The sequence below is a fragment of the Simochromis diagramma genome, unplaced genomic scaffold, assembly GCF_900408965.1.
Source record: "Simochromis diagramma unplaced genomic scaffold, fSimDia1.1 OVJJ01000123.1, whole genome shotgun sequence".
NCBI classification, from domain to species: Eukaryota; Metazoa; Chordata; class Actinopteri; order Cichliformes; family Cichlidae; genus Simochromis; species Simochromis diagramma.
In genome coordinates this window covers 1,338,965-1,358,216 of record NW_024386778.1, presented here as the reverse complement: position 1 = coordinate 1,358,216, position 19,252 = coordinate 1,338,965, and the positions used below count along the sequence as shown (strand labels likewise).

Below are 19,252 nucleotides of genomic sequence, written 5' to 3'. Positions count from 1 at the left end.
AACTAAAATACACAAAACACTGTGAGTACCGTGTCACACTGAGACAAGCAGACGATATTTTATGGCGACCAGCCAAACTAAGAAAGGTATTAATTCAACTAACTAGCGCATCAGGTAAATGAGGGTTTCAGGTGTGACATACTGTGGCTACGAGCTGATAATCTTCCTGGCTCAGCAACACCATGACTGCTTAATGTTTCACAAAGATGCAGATAAACTGTTAAAACTGTATAAATCAGCACAGTTTAACATTTTGGACAATAAAGGCAAAAAAGGGTTTGAAAATCCCCCAACATTGTGAAAGCATTGATATTTCTCAGGTGTGTATAAAGCACAAATACAAACAAATGCACTCTGTTTAAATTAAGCCGCCCCCTCCATTCTCACAACCGAGTACTCTCCGTGTCCATGATATAATTGCAGAAATTTATCTACAGTAAGCTTCAAGTCTAAACCTGCTCGTGGCTGAATTTACCCATGAGGCTTATGACGTCTGAAATTATTCTTTTCCTAACTCAAGTTGATTTCCTGGTCTTAACAAGGGGCCCTTCATGGCTTTTTAATGTGATTATGCTGCTGTATGTAGCTTGCTGGACCTCTCTTCCACCCACAGTCCTCCCATCAGACACCAGCTAATTGAATCCCTGGCTAAATTAAAAAAAATTAGTCATGTGTGTAATGGAAATGATTTATCATGTCCACTTAACCAAAACGGATTTTAAAAGCATTAAGCATCTCTAGTTAACTGAAGCTTGTTTTTAGGCACTTACTACTGCTCTCCTTGGAAAAGATACGCATATTGAAAATGATGACACTGAGCGAAGGCCGTGATAAATACGGCATGGAAACATCTCGCAAGCACAGAACAGAAATAAAGGGTTCACTAAGACGAGTAAACATACATCATGTGCTTCGTGGCTGTGGCAAAACATTTAAGGGCTGTCATGGTCAATATTGAGATCTCAATTCTTTTGAAATTTTACGGGCTAGCTCAAAATCAGCAGCGTGGCAAAATAAATCCACAGCATCTCCAAGCTCGTTCTGCCCAGGAGGCAGGCTGTTCATGCAAATCAGCCTCACCGTGACAGCAACGCTCAGACGTGAACATGGGATGAAAGGTAGTCCTTATCTAGCAGAAATCGCTCTGTGGCCGCCGGGCCGTGGGACCCACTTTCAACTTCAAACCGTACAGATCAAGGTCCAGCCATAGGCCATGCACACACAGGCTGTTCTTTAGCTGTGGGGGACGGAGTGGAGAGTTTTCACCTGGCTGCTCCTCCTGACATTTTCAAGCTCAATACTGAGACTGCATTCTCCTTCTCCAGGCTGACAGATAACCTCACGTCATACGTCCGGTGAAGCTATTTTTAGCTATTTTAAAATGAACCTCTCACCTGGCCTGCTATGCTGCAAGTGCTACAGTGTTGACTCATTTCCCTTTAATATGTCTTTATCCCTTCAACTATTTCCGAGGCTGTAGCTCAGCAGAGAAGCATTATTCAGTGTAGGGCTGCCACGATTAGTCGACTAGTCACGATTACGTCGACTATTAAAATCGTCAACGACTGATTTAATAATCGACGCGTCGTTTGAAGCTTTGTAAGATCCCAAAAGACGCAGGAATAAGTAGTAGGATTTAAGAGTGTAATAACGGACTGAAACAGGAGATGGCAGCACTGCATGTACAAGGATGCCAGCTGCCGTTAAACCCGGAAGAAGAAGAAGAAGCTCTGTCCCAGAATTCATAGCACGGCCCAGCTCAGTTTCCAACAATGGCGGCAGCTAGTTAGTTTTAATATTACTCTTATTATTCTTTCTGGGTCACAAAATACACGTTTAACATATTTTCAGGCGAGAATGTAGCTGTGTAAACCTCAAATATCTGCTCAGTTTATCAAGACACCACATATTTTCAAAAGCGCTCCGACGTTTTCGGAGACGTCTGTTACCCACTAGCTCGATAGCTAGCCGGGGGCTAGGCTCGCTAGAGCCGTGAGAACACCGGACTCCTGGCTAATCGTTTTCAAACCCACCGCCGTCTTTCGCTACTCAGGTTAAACATGATATATAAGTCACTTATATATCATGGGCGACCGTGGCTCAGGGGGTTGGGAATCACATCTGTAACCGGAAGGTCGCCGGTTCGATCCCTGGGCTCTCTGTCCTGGTCGTTGTGTCCTTGGGCAAGACACTTTACCCTACTTGCCTACTGGTGTTGGCCAGAGGGGCCGATGGCGCAATATGGCAGCCTCGCTTCTGTCAGTCTGCCCCAGGGCAGCTGTGGCTACAACTGTAGCTGCCTCCACCAGTGTATGAATGTGAGAGTGAATGAATAGTGGCATTGTAAAGCGCTTTGGGTGCCTTGAAAAGCGCTATATAAATCCAATCCATTATTATTATAACTTAAAAATGTTATTGTTTGGCTTTTTTCAGTATTTTATTTGTTCCTGAGTAAATCGGTTTGGCTGAGATTAAAGTTATAGTTTTTACACAGCTGAATAAACGTCAAGCAGACAGCTGATTATCAGAAGTGTGAGATGCTCGAGAATTTACTCCGGTGTCCTGTTATATTTTAGATAGCAAGGAGCAGACGGCTGAGTTTATTAAAAACAATCTGCAGATTTCATTAAAATTTATCTAAACTATCACCTAGTCTTTATTTTTAGTTAGCACATACCTTAAACACTTAAAGCTGTAAGCTAATGACAGTTATATAAGAGCAGATGCTGCTGGTGCAGTAAGCTGTAGTTTTACGTCCAATGGATGATGATCTGATTAGTCGACTAATCGCAAAAATAATCGGTGACTAGTCGACTATCACTTTGTGGCAGCCCTACTTCAGTGACCCTCAAGAATCAGAGAGCTAAAGAAGTCGACCTCACATCCAGCTCAATTCACCCAAATAAAAGATGTTTTTAAATCCATGCAGTGGGTCACACTGTGGGAAACGGTACTAGCAAACGACTAAAAGGGCGAGTGTCTGTCAATATAACAAGACCCTGCACCAGCAAAACAATTTGATGTCTCTATCCAAAACCATACATCTTACACTCACACACTGTGAATGAGCTGAACTGTGTTGGTCTATATGTGTGCGAGCACATGCTGGGTTGATTCTCCAGCCGTGCTGCATTAGAGCAGCGATCACACAAACAGACATCTGTACTCCCGAGGGAGTCTGCAATCAGCCTGTGCAGGACTGCCTCTGTCCTTCAACAGGCAATTAACACTGAGTCCATTATAGCTCCCAGGGGAGCTACTGGCCAGGGAGGCCAGGAGAGGCATCATCTGAAAGGTCAGTGCCTGGAGAGGAAACAGGAGGGGCAGGGTATGATGGAAGCTCAAGGATGGAAGTGGGGGAAGACAGGGAGGAGGGCGTGAGCTGCCTCAGACCAAATGGAGTGTAAAGCAGGAGCTATTTGTCACCCGCAGGCTATTCACTTGGGAAGGCTGCAGTATTTTCCACTGGACAGGAGTATGCGTCAGCAACAAGAGATATAAATTAGGAAAACCACTGAGGCTCACGGTCTAATAGTAGCCTTTCATGCATCTCGGGGCACAGTAGGTCCACTCCAAGTTCGACAATCAGATCAGGGATGTTTTCCCACAGGTCGGATCCGTCACATCTCATAAATGTTTCAAGGCCTCTTCCTCCTGTTTCCTTTTGATTCAAGTGTAAGCTGAGGACAATTTCCTCACATTATGCAATGGAATACCTGGTTCCTCTGCAGGGAGTTGACACACAGTGTGGGATCACCAATAACCAGCATGTTTCTGGTGTGTCACTAGCTCTGACTTTTGTGCAATTAAAAGCATTCCAGTTCTTTTCCAGTAAGCACAAAGCAGCAGACAGGATGGGATAAGACAAACTCTGTGATTTCGTTTGGTGTTTTCATTAGAAAGACTGAACGAAAAAAGAGGAATGCAGACCGCAGCATAAAGACTTGGATATGCTACAACGAGGAGCTTAACTACTTCACCGTCAGGGCACCAGGGAAAATCCATTCTTGGCAGTGGAGACTGCTGCTGCTAAGCCTGCGTTTCAAAATGCGAATCTGTACTTAGTCTTTGAAACTCCCAAGAGCTGATCATTAAGCAGGTCATTGAATCACAAGTTGTGAAGCTCGGAAAGGAAAAGAGTGCATGCGAAAAACGAAGCGAGTTAAATTTGATAGGAGTCGATGTTATCACACGTTCACTTGGTGAAGAGATGCAATTATTCATCGTCCCCATACGCCCTCGGAAGGCTTTTGAAATGTTCGACATGTTTCCTTGGGGAATCTCGAGGAGTTGACAACATCATCCTCTGAATGCTGCCATTGGCTGTGACATTGATTTTGAGTTCAGTGTTATTTAATAAAGACACTCTTATACAGCGATGAGATTTTAATCTGGTCAAGTCTTTCGCTGCTACATAAAACAGACATGCTGTCAGTAAAGAGCAGGCTCCATCAATACATAGAATCATTTACATGCTATATTAATACAGTGATTCAGAAAACAGTGAAATCTAAAAGGAAAGGTCAACTGTGCACCTGCTGAGAGACAAAAATGGTATTATTTACACGTTTTTTTCCAGGATAGCTCTGGTCGTATTTCAGTTGTTAAAGTGGGTTTAATACTGCTAACACGGCTTTGAAAACAGCCTTGGGTAGAGCCTAGGGCTGTGCAGATGTAAGAGAGGAAGAGTCAAAGGTGATGTTTTGGGGAAACAAGGTGAAAGTCATAAGCTGAAGGCTTGTGGAAAGAAACGTTTCAGTACGAACGCACGCTGAACATCAACAGAAAGTTCTCAAATCATTTAAAAAGATGGAAGGTGCCAGCGAAGGAGACATCAAAGGAAAACTATTTTGTCTGCCTTTTAAACTTTCCAAGCCTTCAGCTGGAATCCTCCAGAACACATGACGAGTAACACTTCCAGGAAACGTGAAAACAACAGCTTTGACGACTTAATACTGAGCAGAGCCGAGGCTGCTGAATGAACTGGTTTCTGTGCAGCCTCGAGCTTTAACTCTGAGACTCTCTTTGAATTTTCAGAAAAGCATGATTCAAACTCCAAAGCTCTGTCAGTCAAATAAGTAGCACCTGCTCTTACTCCTGACTGTATGCTAAGGAATATATTTCTTATCTAAAACATAACCCTGGTCTAAGTGAAATTTAGAGGTTTAACGTACATTTGAGAAAATTAAATAAAAAAATAGCAGTACTCAGTATTAGCAACATACAGTGAGGAGATTCGATTGATTCCCTGTTGAACTTACAAAGAAATGAACAGTCTCTAATTTTCATATTAGTTTAATTTTAATGAAGAAAAACAGAAAACAAACCAAAAATCCAGAAAAGTTGTTACATTAAAATTAGAAATTGATTTGCATGTCATTGAGTGAAATCAGCATTTGAATTCTGGCTACCACAGACTGACTGTGTGTGCCCATAGATTACAATCAAGCAATCACAGATATTCTGGATCCAACTCATAATGTGTATAAAGCACATTTGTCCACAGAATCAGTTTCTTCCATGATATTCAGGGCGACACCAAAGAGCTTACAAAGGTCATACGTCTGTAGACCTGCACACGGCTGGAACGGGCTACACGAGCATCAAGAAGAAGCTTGGTGACAACGTCGGAGCAGCTGTTCAGAAATGAAAGAAATACAAAATGACCATCAGTCGCCTTCAGTCTGGAGCTGCATGTAAGATTTACCTCACAGGGTGAAGATGATTTCATTTGTTAAAACTACGCAGGAGGAGCTCGTCAATGACTTGAGGGAGGTTAGGACCACAGTCACCACCAGCACTGGTAGCACACCAATCGATTTAAATCTTGCAGCAGTAGCTTAAAACTGTCGGTGAAAATACAAATGATTCAGAGGGTTTGAGCAAAAGTGCTGATGGAACCAAAATCAAGCTCTCTGCCGTCAACTCGACCCACTGTGTTTGGAGGAAGAGAAAGTATGAACCAAAGAACACCATCCACACATACAAGAACCATTATGGTTTGGGGTCACAGGACAACTTAAAATAATAGATGAGAACCTCCTTTATTCAGCCAGAACACTAGATGTGTTGTGGATAACTCTTCCAGCATGACAATGACTAAAAACGTACCACCAAGGCAACAAAGGAGTGGCTAAAGAAGCAAATTTAGGTCATGGAGTGGCCTAGCCAGTCTCCAGAAAATCTGTGGAGGGAACTGAAGCTTTGAGTTGCCAAGCAGCAGCCAAGAAACCATAATCCCCCCCTGAGATGTGTGCAAACCTGGTGACCAACTACAAGAAACTTCTTACCGCTGTGCTTGCTAACAAGGGTTTCACCACCAAGTACTAAGTCACGTTGTGCTTGGGGCTCATTTTACTCAACGGCATGAAAATCAATTTAGAATTTTTATGTAATGTGTTGTTTTTCTGGATTTTTGGTTGACATCCTGCCTGATGCTCCATCAAAAAGACTGTAGATTTCTTGTAAGTGAGCAAACGTACAAATTCAAATAATTAATTCCCTCATTTCTTTATTTTAGCATAAACAAAAAAACAAACTTAAAGCTAAAAACTGTGCAGGACTACAGTGTGATCCCAGCAGGGAGGCTGCTTTACTGTTGCACAATAAAATCAGTGTAAGACAAACCCTCGATTTTTTACCGTCACGGACGCAGTAAGCCTGAACTCAATTCAATGTGCTCTATTAGGATAGAGGACTTTAATATATGATGGTCTGACCATTCAATGCTGTGTGTGCGAGGAGGAGGATTTTTGGATTTAACAAGAAGCCAATGAAGAGAAGCTAATGCTCTAAAACTGCAATTTCTGTCTGGTCCTTGGCAGGATTGTGGCTGCACCAACAGAAGGATTTTCAGGAGCTTTTAGAACAGTCTGATACGAGTTACAATAGTCCATCCTACTGTAGAAGCAAAAACATTAATAAAAATGCACCAACAGTTCAACACAGGATGTTTCGAATTCTGGAAATGCTGCACAAATAAGCAGTCCTAGATATGTGTTCAATGTGCCAGTTAAAGTCTCCAAGGCTCCTCACAGGAGGCCAAGGTAATGCCATCCTGGGTGTCCGGTTGGACGCACTGTTTCTGAGATTTGCAGGGCAGTAACGGTATTTTTGTCTGAAAATACATGTGGCCACAAATCTACTGTGAGGAGATCACGAGTAATGTTCAGTGCTGCAAGAAACAGCTCAACAAAACTAAGATGCTGTAACACTCATGTATAACTGGCTAAAACATCTGGATCACGCTAACATCACCTCTGATACGCAGCCTTATATCTAATAAGGAAACATAAATTAGTAGCGAAACTTGCTGGAATAATAGGTTAAGGCTAACTCAAAGGGATGAGCGGGAGTGGAGCTCAGCAGTTACTGCTGATCTTTGACCTGTGACATCAGAACATGTGGCTGTTTTTTCTTTACATGACAGATTTCTACACCATCATTTATGTTTTTGATTTCTGCCCTTGACGATTGTTTACAAAGAATTCTTTGGATGTTGTTAAGTGTTAAATTTTGTATTCCTGATAATAAAAATCAAATTCTTTGCAATTTTACATTAAGAAACATGGTTACAACTCGTGGTTGTTAAGCTGTTAAACTTGAGTGGTGCTTCAACAGTGGTCGGCTCTGTCTTTACCTCTGACACACTTTTATTATGCTTGGTTATAATACATGTTAATGCAGTTGTGAGACGACGCTGGCGTCAAATTCAAGAGAACCACTTTTTTTTTTGAAAAACAACTTTTCAGTTGTTGTTTTGCACCACTGTCAATTAAATATGAATTTTACACAATTTACAAATCCCTGCTTCTATTCTATAAACATTTTACACAGAATATCAACATTTGTGCATCTACAAAACTAGAACTCCTTGTGTGCAGTTTGTGCAGTCAAAATATAGCACACTGGCTTCATCAGTAGACCCTGTATCAAATGTCTCCTCATCCAAATATGTAACTTCCTAAGACACATATACTGTATAGTACACATCAATTTGCAACCATAACCCATCATCTACGTACTGAATGGTTTAAGCAGTCAGGATGCAGACCAGATGTTCTTGAGCCTGATGTTTTTAACTGTAACGGTTATAACAAACATCTGGCACAGCAACAAAAACAGCCGATCCACTATAGCTGTTTATGTTTATTGCAAAGCTGTGTTTACAGCAGTGTGATAAAACTTTACTCTTCAAATAAATACAAAGGCCCTGAAAAAGTTTTATTGCACAGCAATGGCCTGTTTATTCAGCTATTACAGTGAGGAGCTAAGTTTCTGTATCTGATGGTGCTGCAGAGATTTAACTCCTGAAAGCTGACAGCAGCTGCAGCTTCTACATTAAAGTAAGTAAAGTAAAGTAAAATTGTACTTATATAGCACCTTTCAAGATAAAATCACAAAGTGCTTTACAGAGGCAGAAAACAGACATTAAAATCTAAAACAAAACAAAATCAACCAAAAGCGAGTTTAAACTGCTTTTTAAAAGACGTGACTGAGTCCACAGATCTCAAACTCAAAGGGAGCGAGTTCCAGAGTCTGGGAGCCGCTGATACAAACGCTCTGTCACCTTCTGTTTTTCACCTTGTATGCTGGACAACCAGCAACCCCTGGTCACAAGACCTCAGGGACCTGCTGGGGTGATGAGAAAGAAGAAGATCACTTAAGTAAGTTGGAGCTACACCGTGCAGGGCCCTATAAGTCATGGTTATGATCTTAAATTGGACCCTGAACTTGACAGGGAGCCAATGCAGCTGAATCAGCAGGGGAGTGGCATGGGAGTGTTTGTGATGCTTTGTCAGAAGCCTGGCAGCAGCATTCAGAAACACCCTGCAGTCGTTCCAGGGAGGCGTTACTCAAGCAAGTAAACAAGGAATTACAATAGTCTAAGCGAGATGAAACAAAAGCACGAATAATCATTTCCAATTCAGAACGTGACACAATGGGACTCAGCGATATTTCTTAAATGGTAAAAACAAGAGCGAACCAAAGATTTAACGTGCGTGTCCAGCGTCAGAGCTGGATCAAGTGTAACACCAAGGTTCCCAATGGAGGATTTAATATAAGAAGCAAGAGAGCCTCGATTTTTAACCACGAGGGGAACAAACTTCTCAGGAGCAAAGACAATGACTTCCGTTTTATCAGCATTTAGTTGAAGGTAATTACCAGCCAGCCGATCTCTAACAGAATCTAAGCAGGACTGCAGGATTTGGAGCTTAGAAACATCAGAGATATATAGCTGAATATCATCTGCATAACAATGATATGAAATATCAGAGTAAGAGCTAAGAAGTTGCAGAAGAGGGAGTAAATACAACAAAAACAACAATGGTCCCAAGACAGAGCCCTGAGGCACCCCATAGGCAAGAGAGCTGACGGAGGATCTGAACTTAGAGGAAGCCACAGAGAAAGATCGAGTTGACAAATAGGATTTAAACCGACACCCGATACGCCCACCCAGTGGTTTAATCTATCTAACAAAACAAGATGATCAACACATTACAGTCCAAGACGTTTTCTACAAATCAAGCAGTTCATGTTTTCCCAGACTGACGAGCATTTTAACAAGCCGAATGTAGCAGGAAGCTCTGCATGGACAGTTTACAAGGTTGTGCTCCTCATGCTGATAAACTATAAATGCTGAGGCAAAAACCACCAACATGCTTCATTATTTTGTAACTGAAATCATTCTGACTGTATAACAGTAATGCATGCTGATACACACCTGCTTTAAAATCAACTTAAAGTATCTCCTTGATTTCTTACTTTTCTGCACATTTGTCACACACATTTCACATCATCCAAAAATTCTAATACAATCAAAAAGTAAATACAAAACAACAACAACACAGACTTTAAATGATGACTTCATTTATTAAGGGGAACAAAGCTTTACAAACCTGATTAACAACATGTTTTGGAAAGCTTGGTTTCATTTGCCACCCCAGGACCGATCACAGCCAGACTTAACTCGCTTAATAAATGGGGGAAATAATTAGTTGATCTCTTGCTCAATTTGTTAGTCTCTAATTTTTATGGTAGTTTCAGTTTAAAGGAGAGAGACAAGAAAAAATCACTTTACATAAAAGTTATAAAGAACCTTAATGTTCCTCCATCCAACTTAAGACTGTGCCTTCCTGAGCAGGGGGATCTTGCAGGCAGATTAGTATCCAAGTTACAGATCAGTGAGCTCTGTAATTGATTGATTGATTGATTGATTTATTGATTGACTGATTGCAAACTGTGTGCTGGGTTCTCAGGGATTATTTTGCCTACATTCACTCAAAGTTTAATGTCCCTGAGTTTGTATGGTCTGTGATTGTCATGTCCCAGTGTGAATGCAGCTTTGCTTTAGTGAGCACACGGTTTATAAGCCTTTAGATAAATGCACTTAACTCCATTAACAGAGCTGACCTCAATGAAACCTCAATTGTAAGATTAATTTTAAGGTTGCAATTCTCTTTTAATGCCTGTCTAATGCCCGACTGCTAAGAAGTCTATCCGTGCCAAACACATCTGCTGGCAATTTCAATACACCACCTACACACTGAGCTCACATGTTAATAACCCCCATTTGACCCTGTAAAGGGCAATGTTTGCTGTGAGCAAGTCCAGCTGCTTTAATCCATGTACTGCTTTGTTAGGAACCTGAAAGCACTGAGATAATTGCTGGAAAAGCTTTGATCGGACGGATTTAAGTAATTAAACAAATGTTCCCAGCTGGAACTTTATAACCCACCGCCCACTCAACACATTTTGACCTAGGAGGAAGTCATAAAAGCAGTTGGGGAGGGGCTGTGATTATCAGTATAAACTGTGCAGATCAATTTTTTACAGACAAATGCAAAATCTTTCACCTTGTTTTAACGCTGGCTCAACAGCAACTCGTTTGCTGATCTATACTGAGCCACTGACTCCTAAAGGGAGAGACGGCAGCAGCACATTGGTCAAACGGTGCTAGCACTGAGCGAAGTAGTGCCTCAGAGACACGAAAGATCACCAAGACATGCTAAGAGATGGATGGCACATCGTGTGTTTGATTAGCTGCTGAGAACTGTGGAAACACGTCATTTCCTCTTAGGGAGGAGGGGCCTGAGAGCATCAGCTTTGGATAATGTGCAGCATTTTAAGGCTTTGGACATGTTGCTCAGCTTCTACACAACACTAGCAAGACCAAGGTGCACTGATTATACGCTAGCATAAGGAATCAACAGAGCAGATCAATAGAATCAATGAACAAATGAACAAACAAACGAGACTGTAGGTGTGTAAATTAGTATCTGCAAGCCAGGAAAATGAAAAAGAACAGCCAAAGGGAGGAAAAGTGCTAATAGAGAAGCTACGTGGTGCTGGGCATGGTTTGGTTCTCTTCATGTATTTATTGAGTTTTAAACTTTTTCAATAACACCAACATTAAACACAACAAAACCAACAGAACAAAACAGAAACCCGGCTCAGAAATACAAGTAAACAAATAGAAAATCAGACACTTTGATTATGAGATCAAGTTAGCACACATGTAAGGTAGCAGTGGCATGCTTATATTAAACCAGGGAGAAAATAGTGCCAATACCCAAACCAGCGTTCACCATAAATGGCTCCCATATTTTATGAAACCCATTGTCCCGACTATGTAACTTGCATGTTAGGAAGTCTAATGACACATATTCCAGTACCGTCCGGTGCCGTGTCCGTGTTCAAAAGGACACATTTCCTTGCACAGAACGTTAACAGCTGCTTTCCTTTTTCCTTCCATGGCTTAATAGAAGTATCTGTATACATCTGTAAACAGTATTTTAATCCAGAGCCAATTCCTCTTACCTCTAATCAGTGTATCCATACTCATGGATGCTGCGAGCAGGTAGCATCAAACTACACTGATCACTAATGAAACTGACACATTCACACAGAAGCATAATTTACCTCGACGTTCTTTGCATTTAAGTTTGTTTTTGTTTATATTATCACTTAAAAAATACAAATGTATACAGTTTGCTACATAATTTCCAATATTTTAGAGATGAGGAAATATTCCCTGAAAATCTTTTTTTTAAGTATTGCATGATGTCTCTGTCATGCATGTCCATGGGCTTTACTGTGGGACAATCTTGTGATGGCACTGCAGGACAGTTAAACCACAGAGCTGGAAAGCTACACCTTCATCCAAAACCAACCGTATGAGCTCTAAGTGCTGGCTCTGTCTGCTGCAGGGCAATGCAGCGCACAGGCAGCAGAAATAAGAATTAAAGAACTTCACACGCTTCTGATTTTGCTCAGAAGAACAGAATTTACCATCAAATTGACTTTTTTAAATATCACGAGTGAAGGTGAGCCTGCTGTATAAGAAGCATGTGATAGAGGAAAGCTATCCCCTGTGGTTTCTTCCACAATAATATGGCCTGGCTTGTGCAGGGGAATCTTTCCTCATTGTATGAATTATGGAGAGACACACAGTCCCGCTGAGTACTGCATCCTTAACTGTGAAATATGTCCTCTGTCTTTGTCACGGCCAGGTGAGGATTGTGAAATAATGATATAGAAGTCATTTCATCTGAACGTGCCCCGGCTCTCATACATACATCAGCCGCGTCCTCCTGCACGACTTAGAGCTGAACAAAATAAGACAAGTGGTGGAAGCTACGAGCTGCTATCAGGTGCCTGCTCTATACATCTCCCGCTCTCCTTTTCCCCGCACCGGCGTACTTCAAGGCATCCGTCCTCGTTTCCTCCGTCGATCCAACCTCCCTCCCAACAAACCCCGCCTGCCTCCCTCCCTGTCTCTCTTTCTCCCGGGAGGTGAGCACAATCTCATTAGCCACTGCTGGATGAGGCGTCCTCTCCTCTCAGGTTCAAGGTGATGGAAGATTAGGCCGTTTGGCCGCAACTCATTCTGTATTCACACCGCGTTACGCGCTGCCCGTGAACACCAAATTACATTGAACCCAGGGAGTCTAACTCCATTAATTTTAAATGGAAGATTAATTTAACAATATGCAGCAGATATTTGTTACAAACCCATCATGTAAAAGTGACATTTGGCTATAAATTTGCAGGAAGCTCAGTCTGGCTGCTTGGGCTGCAGCACAAATAAATTAGAACCATTTATGGCTAATCTCTATTTTCACATTTGCGCATGAATGGTGACACACAAGTAGAAGAGTGTGTACAAAGTGTACGTGCACACACACAAATACATTACAAGCAGAAAGTCACAAAGACACGGTTCCACCTTTACCTGTGGATCCTACGGGACGGCTCAAATGAATAATTAGGAACATTCAGACGGCGATGATCGTCACAAAAATACTTTCTTAGTTTTTCTGAAATAAATAACACACAGATGCTAAGAAAGGCTAAGCACAGAAACGTGACATAAACAGAAGGCAGACATGTGACCTAAAAGGCCGAAGCTGCCCCGTAACGCCACATAAAGCTTACCCAAATGGCCTCGCCGCGGCCTCAACGTGTCAGCCTGAGATATGCACATCAATGCTCTGCGACAGTAACTCCTGATCGTATTACACACCTCAGCAGTGCTCATGTCCCATTACCACTACCCAGCCCACCCCGCCAAACCCACCCTACCCCCCGCACAGACACATCCGCTGTTAGCTGTAATGTCTAAGCGAAACAGTCATTTTCAAGAGAAGAGGGAAGAAGTGCGGCGGATGGGAGATGGGTGGTAGTAGGGGGCACAATAACTTAATGCTAATCCTCCCAGACGGGGTAACGGGCTTTGAAATTTGGCTCCAAACACCACCACCACCTCCCACTGCACTGTGTAACCCTCTGCACCCCCCCACCCTCGCTTGACTCATCTTTTGGCTCTTTAATGTGAAATTTCTTCGGGGAGCACGCAGCCTAATTAGAGGAATTGATAACCTCGCTGCTTATTAACGAGGCCAATACATTTCAAAGTCATTAAAGATAACCACAGCAATAAGTCTGGCTGTAAGCATCACTAGGTTTCACAGCCACCGTGTCGATGTTGTAAAAAGTGGAGGAGAAGAGAGGGTAGAGGTTGGGGGGTGGAGCAATTCCTGCTCAGTCAGCTGTAAACGGCTGGTTATTGGAGTCTTGAACCGTCCGTGAGGGAAAAATTACATGACCAAATCCTCCTTTTTCCCCGTGAATTAATGAAGAATTAAGGTTGTGATTTGTCACATTAGGTGATTCGCAGGAGGGTTGGCCATCGTGAAAAGTGTGTGTGACAGCGGTAATTTAGCTGCAGTGCAGCTCGCAGGCCCGTGGCAGATCATCATTCACAATTGTCAAAAGCACTTATCTTTCTCATTGTCACCAAACCAACAAAATTCAGGTCGAGATTTCTTTCCCCCGACTTGCCTCTCTTCATTATGATTTTCCACACTATGTTGGAGCCAAATGGCTGTGGAGACAATCTGTTCCTTAAGAGCATAAATCTTGACAGATTTTCGACTATTTTCTGCTACACTGATGTTAAGCGCATGCATGAGTCACTGTAAAACCTTTCAACTAGCGGCGCTCATGGGAAATACGATACGGACTGATAACCTGCTTTACGATTTGCAATAACGTCGTCCTCAGTTATTTCTGTCAGCGGCCGTCACGTTCCACAGAAGTTGATTTCCAATGAGGACTTTATGCACGTTTATTAGAAAACATCACGTAATCGTTATCACGATAAATGAGATTTGTGCCATTTTCAATAGGTATCCAAGAAAATGCCATAAACAACCATACGAGGTACTGAAGATGGTAAAAACAAAGCCGAGCAAAAGTAACCAAAGCTAACGATTGATGCATTTACCATCAACCTCTCGGTGAGGAAACACAAAGACGCATACCTCATCACGATATTTAAACATACTGCACTGACGAAACACAAGCAGGCAGCTCGTCCAATCAGGTGGCATTAATGTCACAGTCAGCTGAGTGCAGAATGAAAACACTCAGTTTCTACAGCTCAGTTAAATACCATGAAAACTGTCTGATAAAGAGCTTTTGCTGCCAGTGGAAAGGTCTGCCTTCTTCTTTACGGTAAATATGTGAAGAAATATAAAAATGAGAAGATTTTGATCAGACGCTAAAACGTTAACTCGTAAAATGAAGCAATTGGGTAAGTTTACTAAATTGCACTTGACCCGGATCAAAAAAGCTGACGTTCGGGATTCTCCCGTAGTCCTTCGATATTCTCCTGAACGCAAGTCCTTTGCTGCTTTAGCAGTTAGCTGCAGTGCTTTTCATTTTCTGCCATTCTAATAGGCTGTAAGAGTAGCACTCGGTGTGTTGTAATTAATCAAAGCAATCAAAATAAAGCCCAACTGGATTGGACATCCACAATGGATAATTAGCCTCATTAAGCAGAGCCACCTGAGTTTCCCTACCTTACCTTTGCAGAGAGCACTTCCAGTTTTCTTCCTTCATTAATTAACTGCATCAGAAGCTGCAGGGAGCGAGGGGTTTAGTAGATGAGGAGTGGAACGTGGAGGTACGCTGGCTGAGATCAGTCAATTTACACATTATGGCAACTATTTGATTTGGAGGCTGTTGTTCTTGCTCATCTTGAAAGGGAAAGGATGAGTAGAGTACGAAAAGGCAACAAAGGACGCGATGCTATTCAAGAGGAATTATTCATCAAAGGAATCCGTGTAATATTTAGGTACCCACATTAAAAAAGATTTTTAAAGAAAATCAAAGCCAGCTCTCTGAGGATGCAGCACAGCTGGTCTAAAGGCACACATGCAAACCTGAAACATGCAGCGTTTCATCACCCGACTGTCCAAGGATGAGCACTAACTTTACATTTACTCTACTCCATTTACATCGCAAAACTCTCAACTTTTTCTTAATCTACTAATCAACACCAGCAGATACAACACACTCAACAGCCACTTCATTAGGTACAGATTGGAAAACGTTTTGCATCCAGGGCTGCCTGAATTCTTCATGGCATAAATTTAACAAGGTGCTGGAAACATTCCCCAGGATTTGGTCCATGAGAGCATCACACAGCACATCCCAAAGGTGCCTTATTTCACATATGCACAGTCAAAAAAGTCAACTAAGGCACTTGTTTGATTATGCGATTTAAAAATGCTTGATTACTCTAAATATATTATGTTTACGGTTATTAAATGTTGTTTGTATATGGTTCAAAGATGATTTAGATCAACTGGATCTCTAACTGTTGCACATGCTCCAATCAAAGCAGAGGGAAGGTTGTCGAGCTGACACATCTTCAGAGCTGCCAGTTGTTTAATATCAAGGGTAAGTAATGCATGTGTATAAATGTAGACCTGAATCTATTCATTTCTGTAGGAGTGATGAGTAAATGTAGTTAATAAACCTTTACTTAAACTCAACCCTATGCTACGTTGTTTGACATCATGTTGACATCATGCTGTCTCAAATTGATCATAGGCAGATAGTGCACGGTTAAGCCCACGCTCCCAAACTTTCAATACAGTAAGTATCGGAACAAACCCACTTCTCTCACTGGTTAATATTACAGCAACAACACATGCCTCAAGTTTGAAATTAGAGCTCTTTGTGTGTGTTTTACAGTTAAAATGTAAGTGTTGCAATATGCTTGTCTTTATAGATGTACATCACAAAATAAAGGCGCGTCCTTCATCTGCTCGTCACAGTAAGTTTTTACACATGTCAAAGCAGATGCACATTTATGTACTTGGGCTTAGAGTGAGCTTCTCATTATTGTTCTTGGACTCCACTAGAGCCTACTGTGCACAGTGCATGGTGACACTGAGATATGCAATAACTGATACATACTTACGCATTTACATGATATATCATTGTAAAGTTATGGCTTTAGTAAATCAATCAGAAATATGGCAAAAGTATCTCCTTTGGTTCAAACTGGTGGGAGTGTTAGTCTGGTTATGTTAACATTAGCAACCACACTGTTGTGCACATGCATGCAGTGTCTGTGTGTTCATCGGGGAATGGTGCAATTTTTAATTCATTATATTGCCAAAGATTAAAACTGTTTTCTATATTACAGGACAAATCAGGATCATCCATCTGTGGGATTCTTGAAAACTGATATTAAGGTAAACTCTGAAATGTTTCTACTTTTATAATTTCTTCTTTTAAAAGTAGATTTGTGTTTTTATCACACAGAATTCAGACATGGGGGCTAACGGCATGATGAAGACAACAGTGACGCAGCCGTACGTGACACAGATGTGCAGCCAGAAGACGCCCAGTCGCTGTTCTCAGTGGTTCGGCTAGCACCGCACAGACGTGTGGTCTGCTGTTTGGACTTAAGTTATCCAGCAGAGCCTAAACACACGTTTAAAGATATTTATTGTCATCCCAGGCACAAACTCTCAAAACAACAAGACTGATGGGAGTCAGCACCTTTGGTATTTGGTTTAACACACTTATTAAAAAACCAGGTAACCAATTCAGAATCTTTGTACCATTCTTATGAGCCTGAAAGTCAATGTTTGGTTTGAGCAACTGTCTTCAGCTCAGCCTGAACTTTCTCAGGTGACCTCCACATATTTAGTTAAAAATTGGTTCTTTGCTAAGTTGTGTGTAATGTGTTGTATCTACACATGGACTGAATTGAGTGGAAAAAGCAGCAGATATAAAAAAAAAAAAACATAAAAACTTTGAAAGACTTTCAGAAACCCTGGAAAGCCACTGGTGTAAAATGAAGCCTCTACACGTGTTTGCAAAAAATATTCTGGTCCTACAGAAGAACGTTTATGGTCTCAGTCACTCATTTCAAGTCATACTGAATGAAAATTGAAGCCAGTTTTGCAACTCTCGGTCACATTATGTTTCAGAAAGTAGATTATCTGGCATATCATCGCTAATGAGTGTGCATGTTTAGAGCCAGAGCAACAAAATAGAAACACTCAAGTTTTCAACATGGAAGAAAGAAAAGTGAAACTAGTGTCTGTTACAACACAGTGCAGGTATTTCATTCTGATTCACCAGTTTTAGCACTTAAATTCATCCCTCCACAGAACCCAGAGCAATAATGGAAACAGCTTTACAAACATGTATCATCCATACACATCCACGACAGTGCTGAACATCCTCAGCACAAACTAAACCTTTGAGTAATTCTGTGGTTTGTGGGGCGTAAACAGCAACTGAAGAAAATATAGCATAAACAGAGTCATAGGTTGAAAGAGGTGTTAAAGGGGGACGAACTGGTTGTGACAATAATGCTGTGAACTGGTGCCAGTTACAGAGAAATGTTCCATTTCTTTGGACGTGTGTTAATTATGTCATTTATCTGAATCTAATATTCATAATACTTTCTAACCCTGTATTACTTCATTCAACAAGAGTGACACTTGTTACACAAAGTACATAATAGTTGATATAATAATGCAAATTTTGTTGCTTTGAAGTATTTGACAGATGCTGAGTAAATGAACACAGATTTTGTTGGATTTACTAAATCCAATTATTTGGACTCAGTGAGAGGTTAATAAATTAAAGCTACATAATTAAAGGAAATGTAACCGACAAATTTATGTCATGTTCACGTAACTTTATCAAGATAGATTATGCGTACTTACGTTTTAAATGGAAATATGGTGGCACGATAAAATTCTATTTATTCAACAGATTATTTAGTTACACTATGAATTATAATCGAGTTATAATAGGAAGAATAACATCACATCAAGTTCATGGTTAAGAAAAAGTAAGACAAGCCTTATCTATGAAAAAGTTGACTTACAGTTTATAAAGTCAAGGATTCACATTGTTGTGCGACAGACATAAAAATGAAACTTTGTGTATTACAAATACATATTTTATATGCAAACTTGATACACAGTTACATTTTCTATCAAAAACTGATTTTCTACAGTTGAACTCACATCTGCAGGTCCACGTTTCCTCCACTGCCCAAATTACTCCTTTGTATAATTGAATCCAATATTGCTATAACGGACGTCACACTGCGTAACATTATGCATCTATCATTAACGTTATTTAATGCTTTGTTGGAACAGAGAGATTTATAACAACAATCTGGAACGAGCAGCAACAAAGCGACTGAGACACTGACAGTGCTAAAAGAACATCATCAGATGATGTGGAGGAAATATTCAAATTGCTTTCAGTCTCACTGTTCATGTTGCTGTCAGAAGAAATGTGTGAACTAATGATGGTGCTCATTATCTTTACATATTACTGAGCTAGTGTAACAATTTAGCCTCTCTCCTCGAGCTAAACCCAGGGACCCAGGAGTGTTTTAGCAAACAAGTGTGACTCGTGTTTT

General features: G+C 41.1%; 2 protein-coding genes and 1 long non-coding RNA gene across 13 annotated transcripts in view; 2 read left to right on the top strand and 1 right to left on the bottom strand.

Annotated features, from left to right (window-relative positions):
• Positions 1 to 19,252, top strand: part of LOC120720571 — a 914,567-nt gene that overhangs the window by 257,948 nt on the left and 637,367 nt on the right. The window lies entirely within an intron of this gene.
• Positions 1 to 19,252, bottom strand: part of auts2a (activator of transcription and developmental regulator AUTS2 a) — a 327,329-nt gene that overhangs the window by 141,023 nt on the left and 167,054 nt on the right. The gene's annotated exons all lie outside the window — the stretch shown is intronic.
• Positions 11,998 to 17,709, top strand: LOC120722426. Its single transcript, XR_005693455.1, has 3 exons — positions 11,998 to 16,627; positions 17,003 to 17,051; positions 17,122 to 17,709. It is a non-coding gene; the product is annotated as an uncharacterized LOC120722426 (long non-coding RNA).